The 12,171-nt window shown below is 45.6% G+C and overlaps 1 pseudogene; it reads right to left on the reverse strand.

Annotated features, from left to right (window-relative positions):
• Positions 1-3,647: 3,647 nt before the first annotated feature.
• Positions 3,648-12,171, reverse strand: part of LOC133773392 (5-azacytidine-induced protein 2-like) — a 38,115-nt pseudogene continuing 29,591 nt past the window's right edge.

A 12,171-nucleotide genomic window follows, 5' to 3' on the forward strand; every position in this document is an offset into this window, starting at 1 on the left:
CATCATTAAAAACAATTTTTTTAAAGTTCTTTTTCTTGACTTTTCATGACAGAAACAAATGGGAATTAATTTTTTCCTGGACTTATTATCCTTTTCCCCATCTTTTAGTTGGAATGACTTCTTTCTACCTGGAAGCTTGGAGAGGCCCAACTGCGCAGGACCCATGGAGTCACAGATTTGCTGGGAGTGGGGAGTGGAATGGAGGCTAGATCCCGGGTGAGCAGCTCGGCTCTGGGCATTTTAATTCCGTGAGGAGCTGGCAAGGAGACGGCCAAAGCAGGCCCCAGACCATCTAATCCCTTATCGCGAGGGCCCCAGCTCCATGCCAAGAACTCAACTCTTGGAGCATGGCAGTGGACTTGGGGGAGGCTCTCATCTCTGCAGGAAGCCAGCAGGCAGAATGGACGCCACCAGATAGAGCCTTCTGTAGCCAGTCCAGAGGCATCTGATTATTCAGTTGATTTTTTTTTTCTGGTCCAAATAAGCCTTGTATCCCTTCATCAGAACAAAGCTGAACTTTCCCACTCCCCGGCTGGCAAAGATAGCTGTCTTAGCCTCCTTGGAACAAGCTCCATGGTTACCTTTCTTTCCCCTTTCCTTAGATCTTTTTGTTTGTTTGTTTGTTTTCTTTCTCCTAAAGTAAGAAAGACATTCTTCTGTGCCTTGGCAGACAGCTGTCCGAGGTCCTTCCTCTATTGGGGTCTCACCGTTGGACCCCCAGCCCCTCCCAGGCACACAGGCGACAAAAGCTCCTCCTGCCTCGTCTTTCACATAGGAAGGAGCCGCTCTCCGAGCCAGCAAGTGAAACCTTGGCACCCTCTCAAAGAAACCTGAAGTGAGAAGGGTTCAAGAGGGAGGTCGCTTTGTGCGGAAGAGCTCCCGCCGCAGACCTCTCCGCCAGCCCGGCTGAGGGCCTCCCGTGGGGCACCCGAGAGGTAGCAGCTCGTTCCCACTGGGTATTGTGTCCAGCACAGTTCCTTAGCCATCACTTTAAACAGGCCGCAGAAAAAGATTCCCATGGGATACGGCAGAGACAACCCCCCCTCCCCCCTACCCCCTCCCCCCTCATCCCTCTGTGCTGCTATGGATTTGGGATTTTAGTCTGCAAATGCTTCATTTCCTATCACCTCCAAGTTAACCCACTGACTCTCTGCCTGGAAGCCCCAGGAGCCAACTGGCTTCTCTATGTCTCAGCTTAATGTTTCTTTAGGCTACATTTGCGTTTGTTACTGAACATGGAGTAAATCAGTAAATCATGTCCTGCGGGAGTGCAGTAGGGCAGACAAACCCATAAGCAATGAACTTACAGCAAATGAGAGGTGCTGGAGGTCTGTGGCTTAGACCTGAAGTTCTCAGAGACGGACCGCCCTGGTAGAGCGTCATGTCATCATGCGTGATTAGGGTTGTCATAGACTTATTGATCCAGGAGATGATAAATAATGACCTCACTCTTCTTGGCCTGAGCGGTAGGGATGTTGGTAGTGTTAAGGGTCAGTTGGTGTCCCACTGAACAATAGGGAAATGCCCCGGGCCCTTTCCCATTGCTTTCTTTCTTCTTCTTCTTTTTTTTTTTTTTTTTAAGGTTTATTTATTTACTTGAAAGTCAGTATTACACAGAGAGAGAAGGAGGTCTTCCATCCGCTAGTTCACTCCCCAGATGGCCACAATGGCCGGAGCTGCGCCAATCTGAAGCCAGGAGATTCCTCCAGGTCTCCCACTTGGGCCATCTTCTACTGCTTTCCCAAGCCATAGCAGAGAGTTGGATCAGAAGTGGAGTAGCTGGGACTCGAACCAGCGCCCATATGGGATGCCAGCACTGCAGGCAGTGGCTTTACCCACTACGTCACAGCACCTGCCCCACCCCTTCCCATTTCACTCAGATAGGATGGTAACCGGCTTGGAGGGTGGAGAAGGAGATTTCCACCAGCTCATGGGAATAGGGCACCATCCACTTTCCTCTCCCCTCTCTCTGCTTGAGAAGATGAATGGTGAGGACTCCATGCTTCCAATGTCTAGTTTAGGTTCAAATGCTTTCATTTTGACATAGGTGAATTTTCATGGCATTGGCAGCTACTCTCAGGAGTGATTGCTCAAGAAAGAGGAGATCAGATCTTGGCTGAGCAGTTCCCCACCCAGGGAGACTGCTGCGAACGCAGAATAAGAAGGTGGCATTTTATCCTAGCACAAGGAAGAAGGAAGAGAGAGGGAGGAGGGTGATGGTGGTGGTTGTCATTGTGTTGTCCATGGTAGGAGGTGATCAAGGGTCCCTTTTGGCAGCTAATGCCCTGGCACTGGCGAGTGCTAAAGCTTCCCTTCCTAATGATTCAATGATACGTGGTGGATTTGTGTCCAAGAAGAAGGTTGAACTTGACGAACTCTAGGTTCCCATCCAAACGCTTGAAGTTCTGCGTGTCTGTAAGTGAACTAACAACGTTGTCTGGGCACCCATTCTGTGCAGGAGAGGCCTCCCAGTGCTGCCCCTCTTGGCTGTGGGTGGGTGCTTTTCTGTAGCTGGAACTGAAAACTGGGAGTGATGTGGTAAGAATATTGGGTGATGGAGTCAATTCAGACTGGCCAGTTATTAACTGAATATGTATAGTGGGCCTGGCCCTTCGCCAGTGCAGGGAGACAGGGGTGGAGGAGATGAGCGAGGGCACGCAGAGGCCTCTGATGAGGCTGGGCGTGGGTGGAACAAGGCCTTTGTACCGTAGCCTCTCCGTGTTGCCTGCTGTCCCTTGTCTGCTCGTGTTGGGGGGCTGGTGGGCCCAGACAGGCAGGGGTAGCTGCCTGTATAGGGAAGTTGGTGGTGCTGCTATTATTTCGTTTTTAAGGAGCCCACAGCTTTTTGTGTATAGCAGAGGTGAGAAGGCTGTGGCCCCTTCGTGTGGGCATGGGACAGTGTCCCCCACAGCCCTCGGAGGACTCCTGAGGAGCTCATGTGGTTGCTGAACTCGTGGCCTCTCTGTTGGCCTCTTCCCTCGCTGCCTGCCCAGGCTGCCTTTGTTTTGACATCTTTGTACCCTCCCCTCCATGTTTCCTGTTTTCATGGTTCTTCCCCTTCTGCTGTATTTTTCCTGTGTCTGTCTGGGCTCCCAGATGTTGCAGCTACTGGTTATTTTGGTAACTATCTGGGCATCACAAGATCTTAAAAAAAAAAAAAGACAGTGGAAAAATCCTATATTGGAAAAAAAAAATTCCATACATGTGTCCCAGATTGGATAATGGACCATCCCAGTGTTTCAGAGACAGCGTCAAACAAATGGAGTTGGGTAAATTCAGTTTCAATATTCACAATTCCTCCATGTCGTGCTACTCCCCCTGGGCACACAGCAGCAGCCGCTCGTCTTTGGTTGAATTAAATGTATTAAGCACCAGACCTTCCCTGGAGATAGAGTTTTAGGTATGAGAGTTCCCAGTCCTCCTTGAATACCTTTTCTCCACTAGCTGTCATTTTGAAAACACTATCCATACAGCGAGCCAATCAGATGGCAGCAGAGGCCATGCCTGTGAGTATCCCCCGAATAAAAGAAATGCTGGAGAAGACATATGCTGCTCCGATGGGGACTCTAATAGATCCCTGGCACCAGGACGGCCAGCAGTGCCCGGGAATTTGGCCTGAGTAAAGCCTATAGGAAGAGTCTCATTAGCTAATCCTGTGTGGGCCAGATCCTGCAGACAGATAAACTGTTTCTTCGAAACCGTTTAGTCGGCTCTTCTGCTGGTGCTATGGCGGTGGCACAGCCGGGCTGTGGACTCTTGCACACACGGGGCAGCATCGTCTTTCTGCCCACTGCAGTCTGGAAGGCTGACCTCAGATGGTGCTGGCAAGACAACTTCCTCTTTTTACACCGCTTTTTCATATCCACCGCAGGAAGGAGCCAGGCATGACTATTGATGCATCGCAGTTGACAAAAAAGGATACAAAAAGGATACAAGCCCCCAGTGGATTCCCCAGCACTCGTGGACTGGGTGGAGGAAACATTACTGGGTTGAAAAGGAACTCGAGGTCTCCAAGGGGCCCCGTGGCACAGCTGGAAGAGCGGTGAGGTACAAGTCAGGGCATTGGAGCTCCAACTGGGTCCTTCCCTGTCCCCACGTCCAATCGCTGGGGAAGTCTCACTGAGTCAGCCTTCCAAACTATTTCTCAGATCTACTTCTTTCTTTCACACAATTTTAGGAGCTGCTTAGGCTGACAGTTACACATTTAAAGGGAAAGCTGTTCTAACATTTCTGCCGTGAATGGGTATAGACTGTTAGGTGTCTACAGCAAGAAAGAGCTAGCCAACGGCTCCTGCACGTTTCTTGCCATACTTGTGACTGTGTTCCACGTGGTGGTTCACTGCGTGGCTATTTCTATATCTGTCTATCTATATTTTAATTGAAAAGCTGAATTTGGTCGGAAGTATGTTATGAATTCAGGGAAAACTCAGATCACCTGTGTTAAGGATTTACCTGGGTGGTGATTGTTTCCTGTGGCGTGGATACAGCCCTGTCTGCTACTGTCCGTATACACAGGAAACATAAGCTGTTCTCATGGATAACCAGTTTCAGCAGTTCATACAGCTGTACAGTTGCATTGTTTTGTGAGGTATTCGCAGTCAGCTTTGGGGGTCTGTTTTGGTTACTTGGTTTTCTGCCGCTTCAGCTATGATGCAGTTGTGGGAATGTCACTGAGCTCCTTTGTCCCTATGATGCGGCATGCTGCAGGTCAGGGTCATTTTGACAACAAGAAGGACAGGCTTTTTGAAAAATTTTATTTATTTGAGAGGCAGAGACACACAGAGCTCTCATCTGCTGATTCCTTTTCAAACTATGTGCAATGGCTGGGGCGGGCCTTGGCGGAAGCCAGGAGCTGAGAACTGGGAACACTAGCCGTATCTCCCATGGCATGAACCCATTTACTTGGGCCATCATGATTGCCCCCCAAGTTCTGCTTTAGCAGGTAGTGGGAGGCAGGACCAGAGCCAGGAACTGAACCGCGGTTCTCTGATGTGGGACGCAGATGGCCTAACTGCTACGGTAAATGCTGGCCCTGGAAGGGCTGGGTTTTTCAAAGTAAATAAGTAGGACGCACTCCCTGGAGAACTTCGACAGCAAGACTGGATCTTCCTGGACTCCACAGAATAAGTGGCTGCAAAACTCTTGCAGCTCCAGAGGATGATAATAAGCGAGGTATCAATTACTGAAGTCAAACTGCTGTTCATGATGCTTCACATGAATTGACTCAGTTTTCACAGCAACCCCATGAGGTAGACTCTATACTCTTCATTTATGGTTCAGGGAACCAAGGCACAGAGATGTTGATTACTCTGCCTAAGGGCACACAGGTGGTTCTCAATTTTGTCAAAATTGGGTATACTTTATTAAGTTTTTCTCCTATACTAGTCTTTTGTTTGCTTGTTTTAAAGATTCATTTATTTATTTGGAAGGCAGAGTTACAGAGAGGCGGGGGCAGAGAGAGAAGTCTTCCATCTGTTGGTTCACTCCCAAGATGGCCACAACGGTCAGAGCTGAGCCCATCTGGAGTTTATTTGAATCTGATAGGATATGGTGGATGTCTGCCAATTCTATTGGGTACTGCTGTGACAGAGATCATATCTCGCTTGGAAATAATGGGAAACTCTGTGATGTAGAGGCTTGAATCAAACACCTCTCCCTGGGGCCAGCATTGTGGCACAGCAGGTTAAGCCACAGCCTACAAAGCTGGCCATTCCATACCAGCGTGCTGGTCTGAGACCTGGCTGCTCTGCTTCTGATCTAGCTTCCTGCTTATGTGCCTGGGAGAGCACTGGAAAATTGCCTAAGGACATGAGTCTTGCCACTTGTGTAGGAGGCCAGGATGGAGTTTCTGGTTCCTGGCTTTGGCCTAGCCCAGTCCTGGCTGTTGTAGCAGCCATTTCGGGAATAAATCAGTGAATAGAAGATCTCTTTCTCTCTTGCTTTGTCTCTTCCTCTCTTTCTCTGTCACTCTGCCTTTCAAATAAATCAATCAATCACCTTTTTTTCTATTAAGAAAAAAGCCTTTCCCTACAAATATTCTGTTAGAAACTTATTTTAAAGATTTATTTATTTACTTGAAAGTCAGAGTTAAGAGAGGCAGAGAGAGAGAAAGAGAGAGAGAGAGAGAGAGAGAGGTATTCTATCCGCTGGTTCACTCCCCAGATGACCACAATAGCCAGAGCTGCACTGATCCGAAGCCAGGTGCCAGGAGCGTCCTCCAGGTCTCCCACATGGATGCAGGGGCCCAAGGACTTGGGCCAATTCCACTGCTTTCCCACCCCATAGCAGAGAGCTGGTTGGGAAGTGGAGAAGCCAGGACTAGAACTGGTGCCCCTATGCGTTGTCAGCACTGCAGGCAGCAGCTTTACCCAGTACGCCACAGCGCTGGCCCCAACAGGAATTATTATCCTGTGTGATAATAAGTAGGCTCAAGGAGTACACAGGAGGAAGAACAAGCTTTGACAGCCATTGAATATTTATTTAAAAGGCAGAGAGAGAGAGAGAGATCCCTCCTGTCTGCTCGTTCATACCCCAAATGTCTCCAAGCATGAGGACTGGGTCTGGCCAAAGCAAGGAGCAAGGAACACACTCCAGGCATCACATGAGTGGCAGGAGCCCAGTGACTTGAGCCATGAAAGCTGACTCAGCAGGAAGTTAGATTAAGGAGCTGAGTGTCCAATCAAGTACTCCAGTAAGAGATGTGTGTATCTAAAAAGGTGTCTTAAAAAGTAGGCTAAATGCCTGTCCCTGAAAGTTTTTTTTTTTTTATTCTTCTGAACTACTGATGGCATCAATAGAAAATACAACTAAGGATCAAATGTCATAGCTGAAAGAGGATAGGATGGCAGGAGGCTTAGAGTTCCTTAGAGAAGTTAAATACATAATGATGAGTTGTTGTGCTAGTTAGCGTTAATTTTGGCTGTGAGTGGCAAGAACCCTTGAGTAACAGTGGTTTAAATCATACTGAAATTTATTTCTATGTGGAAGTCCAGGTAGGTGGTCCACCATCAGCAGGGGCCAAGTGTCTGTTACTGCTCTACCATCCTTTACGTGTAACTTCTAACTCCTGGTCCAAAGTGGCTACACGAGCTCCAGCCATGTTCTATATCCTTCTAGCCAGCAGGGAGGTGAACAGGACAGAAGGAAAACAAGCCGCTTCTTAAGTGCACTCACTGGGGACTTTCGTATGTCGGTGCACGTATACACATGTGGTACAACTTCCAAACCTGGTCAGGTGGCCACACCAAGATGCAAGAGAGATTGCGAGATGTAGGTTTTAATTCTGTACAACCATGTTCACAGATCACACTGTGGAAAAGGACGGAGACGATATCAAGTTACAACTACCACAATCGTCTTAGGCTCTTTTTCATCATATTTTGCTTTTTGCTTCCCCAAAAGACTGCATTCCCATTGAAGGCAGGGATTTGTTCAATATTCAGCTATAGAATTAGAGACAACGTAAGAGTATAAAAGGGCTGTAGAGATAATCAGTTGGTGTAGTTTTCTACATTTTTAAAATCCGTGTGTTTTTCATAATAAATCTTTTATGGGACCTCAATATGTAAGACATAAAAGCAATATATTGTTAAAACTAATCTCATCAGTTATAATTTTATTATTTGAAATTATTTGAGAGGCAAGAAACAACTGCAAAGACAGACCCACACATACACATAGGGGGCCAGGGAGAGAAGTGGACAGAGAGCGCCCATCTGCTGGTTTGCTCCCTAGATGCTCACAACAGTTGAGCCTAGTTCAGATTTAAGCCAGTAGCCAGGAATACAATCCAGGTCTCCCATGTGGGTGGCAGGGACCCAACCACTTGAGCCATCCTCTGCACCTCCCAAGGTGTGCATTAGCAGGAAGCTGGAGTAGAGAGCAGAGCTGGGACTCAAACTCAGTTACCCCAATGTGGGATGTGAACCTTCCACTCCAGCAGCTTAACCACAAGGCCAAATGCCTACCTCCTTTAAAAAAATCAGAAGAGGGCCTCTTAACTTACAAGGCCTAAAGCCCACCAGATTATTATCAAGCCCCTTCTATCAGGTTCTATTTGCCTCTCAATCAGAAAACTTATTTGTAGCTTAGACAGCACCTTTCTTAGCTCCTCTAATAATGACTCTGTCCTTTGTTCTAGACCCTGTCTAGCGTACTTGGGCCTCATTCCTTTGTAATCATAACCTCTACTCTACCACCAATGGCTCTACTCCCAACCTGTGTGTACTGATGGTCCTCTTCCCCACTTAATGCTGTATAATTGTTCAAACCCAGTAAATGCCACTCTTAGGATCATTGGTTACTATCCTCACTCTGTCTTTTATGACCTTGTCTAAATATGATCAGAGTCGGCAAACTTGGAAGGCTTCCATAGCCTTGGCAACTCATGACGACAGCCTAGGGTGGTTACTGGCGCCATAAACTAGAGTGTCAATTTGTTGGGTCAACAACAGGAGCCACTGTGCACTTGCTCCTGATGTGGGATCTCTGTCCTTAATGTGCTGTACATTTTGATTTAATGCTATAACCAGTACTCAAACAGTATGTTTCACTTTGTGTTTCTATGTGGGTGCAAACTGTTGAAATCTTTATACTAAATTGATCTTGTATATATAAAGAGAATTGAAAATGAATCTTGATGCAAATGGAAGAGGAGAGGGAGCGGGAGAGGGGAGGGTTGCGGGTGGGAGGGAAGTTATAGGAGGGGGAAGCCATTGTAATCCATAAGCTGTACACTGGAAATTTATATTCATTAAATAAAAGTTTAAAAAAAATCAGAAGAATTAAGTTAGAGCATTGATAGTATCTACTCTGCTAATATTTGAAACATGATACATATGAGAGTGTTTTTCCCATTGATTTACAAATAGCTTAAAGTTTACTTTTAAATAATAAAACTCAACACAGTATTTTCAGGACCTCTTCAAACTTGAGCTTGAAAATGACTGATCTAGTCCAAACTTCTCATTGTCCATCATGTATCGTATGGTCCAAAATGGTGAATTGATTTGGTCAACATCCCAGAGCTAGGCAAAGGTAAAATGAAAGTAAAATGAAATTTATGAGTCAGCAAGTATGAACCAAATTTCCTATGTTGTGCCAGGTGCCAGGATTTATTAAATACTTCTGGATGTTATAAGAGACTGTTGAGCCCAGAGATGCTACTCAATGCATATCTACTGATAGGAGAAAGGCCTCTTAATGATGGAGTACCCAACTAAGGAGAGTTCAAGTCCTAAGGGCCGGAGTCTTTATGTGATGTGGAGGGGATAACAATACCTATCATGTGTCTGGCTCTTTACAGGAGTGAGCTGTGTTTGTTGGAGTGAGCTGTGTTTCAAATTTCTTCTGGATCCCCTTTAGAATCAACTAAATACTAAGTACATATCAGGTGTTCAAGAAACCCTTGATCATTGACTAAGTGAGGAATTATTTTCTTCTCCAAAGATACAGATTGGAGATAAGGTCAGTGTGTTAAAATGTAAAGAGTGGCACAACCTTCTCCTCAAGATAGGATGTCTAGTGTCCCAGCCATTGAATCTGGGCTGTTCCTGCGAGATGTTTTAACCGAGAGTATGGGGTGGAAGTGATCCTGTGCAAATCCTGATTGAGAAGCCTTGAAGTTTTTGACTGTGGGCTGCAAATGCTTCCATCAGTGGTCACGCTAAGGCTATCCTCGTAGGGGAAGAGAGGCCCCATGAAGAGAGATCTTGTCTATCCCAGCTGTGGTCTCAGGCATGGGATTGAGCCTAGTCGAGACCAGTTGAGTCTGGTTCAGACCAGAGGGGTCACATGGCTTAGCTTGTCAATCCACACTGTCATGAGCTAAACCACATGGTTGTTTTAAGCCACTGAGATTCAGGTGGTTTTCTTGGCAGCACTGAATAAGCCATACATTCAGGCAGATCACTATGCTCGCAAGATAAAGTAGTTCCTGAAGTGATCCCTTGCCCCCACAGTGCATTCTTTACACACTTTAGATCTCTTCCATGTCCATCACCTTATTTGATTCTTGTAGAACGTTCTAAGGAGACAGGCAATTGTTATTGTGTCTATTTTAAAGATTGGGAAGTCAAGGCTCAGACAGGTCGCCTCAGGCGAGTTGGAAGACGATTGAGCTTACTGTCCTGTGGAGTTCCCAGGATAAGTGATGACCTCCCCTGATGAGAGCAGGTTACTTCTGAGTACAATAGCCTGCATTAGATGAAGAAAGTTGAGACCCGGGAGCGTCACTCTGAGGCTGCTTGTTCTAATGAGCCTTGTGGCTCTGGGCTTCTCTCACCTCCAAGTAGGAAGATTGTGTAACGAGAAACTCATAATGAGGCTTAGCAAGTCCTAGATTTTTTTTTTTTCTGTGTAGCTCTGAGCCTCTGCTTTGCTGCAGAATTGGGCTGCTTATGAAGGTTTCTAATTCGGGGTCTTAATTTTTGTAAAGCGTGAATTACAAGAAGTCAGAAGAATGATGCAAAGAGCATTTAATAATGCACATTCACAAAAGAAGTGGTGTAACTACATTAATTAGGCAAGTCTTGCGTAAAGATGCAATGTAATTATATATTTGAGACAGTTAATTAGGGAGCTACTTGGAAATTTCAGTGAATATTAAGGTAATTATACATAAATACTATAACCATTAAGACTGCACCCATAATGAAAGCAATAACTAATTACATAAATAACAGCATACTTATGTTTTTACATTACCAACACCTAACAATGCTTCCTCTCCCCCTCCTCCCTTCACCATGCAAATGACAAATCTTCCATTTTTAACTCTGATATTCTTGCAAATGGTTGGGAACAATGACCTTTCTTCCTTTTTCCTCTCTTTTAACAAATCTGGGCCTGCTATAGGAGCTTCCAGTGAGTGGACAGAAATGTGGGATGTGAGGACCATTTGGCCCTGCCTGACTCCATCTGTGTGGTTGTGAGGAGCAATACACTAGGGCCAAACTCAGTAGGTACTGGAGCGGTGTAGGGCAGGGCCATGGGCAGAATCAAGGAGTGGGGTGCAGAGACCTGGGCTCTGGTCCTGGCCTGGCCCCTCATCAGTTAGTTCAACCACTTCAGGAAGGCCACTGTCGTCACTGGGCCTCAGTTTCTTCATCATGTCAAATGGGGATAACAGTAATCCTTGCCTTCCAGGATTATGATGGGGAGAAAATATAAAATTGTCACATCCCATCTGATTTAACTCACCAAAATTTGTCTTTGAAGGTCTTGCCCTTCTCTTTGCTTCTCTCAGCATGCGTCTTTTAACTTCTCAGGTATCCATCAAGCTACCTAAACCACCATCCCAGTTAAGAATATTTTTATGAAAGAATCTGAAGCTCATTCACACTCAGGTGACTGCCTGATGATTTCAAGTGTTGGGTGAAGTCAGATGAAGTGTGTTTATATTTTAACAGGAAACAAAGTCTTCAGGTGTTGTCTTACCTATTGAATGCCCAGTAAACAGGTAGCTAATGAAATGTTTGGGCTCCAGGTACACTTCTGAGCACTCCTGGTATTTTACATTGTAGGCTTTTGCTATATATGTGAGGAGGTCACATAGAGTGATGAGTAAGAGCATGGAGCAGGAATCCAAGACAACTAAGGTCTTTATCACTGGCAAGTTACTTAGCCCTTTTAACAATAATACAAGCATTAGTATTTATTGACCAGTTAGTATGTTACAGGTACAGTTTTAAGGGCTTTGCTTGTATTACTTTAATCATCACCGTGATGCATGCTAATATTGACCTTGTTTTATGAATGAGCAAATTGAGGTTCATGGATGTGAAGTAGATTTGACATAGGTCTCGTGGCTGATAAGTGGAGGAGCTTGTTGTACTTGGACTTCTATACTTGGTTTCATGGCCCGAATTCCTTGTCTTTATGATATATTTTTTATTTTCAATGTAAGGTGCTGGTAATTATCATACCTATTTCATGGGGCTATTGCAAATATTAAATACGATAACTTGGAGAGAGTGCTTAGCTCAGTGTCAGCACAGGGAAATACTTGATTATATCAAGAAGTTTGCCTCTTGCTTCAGATGTCAGAACACATTCATGTCTGATTTCTTCTCCTAGCCAAGTAGAGCCTCTCCCAGGCTGCTCATTGCTTACTGCCTTTCATTATTTTCAGCATAATCAGTTTTTCATATGGCATTTTATGCTTATGTGGGA

The sequence above is a fragment of the Lepus europaeus genome, chromosome 14 (assembly GCF_033115175.1).
Source record: "Lepus europaeus isolate LE1 chromosome 14, mLepTim1.pri, whole genome shotgun sequence".
Lineage (NCBI taxonomy): Eukaryota > Metazoa > Chordata > Mammalia > Lagomorpha > Leporidae > Lepus > Lepus europaeus.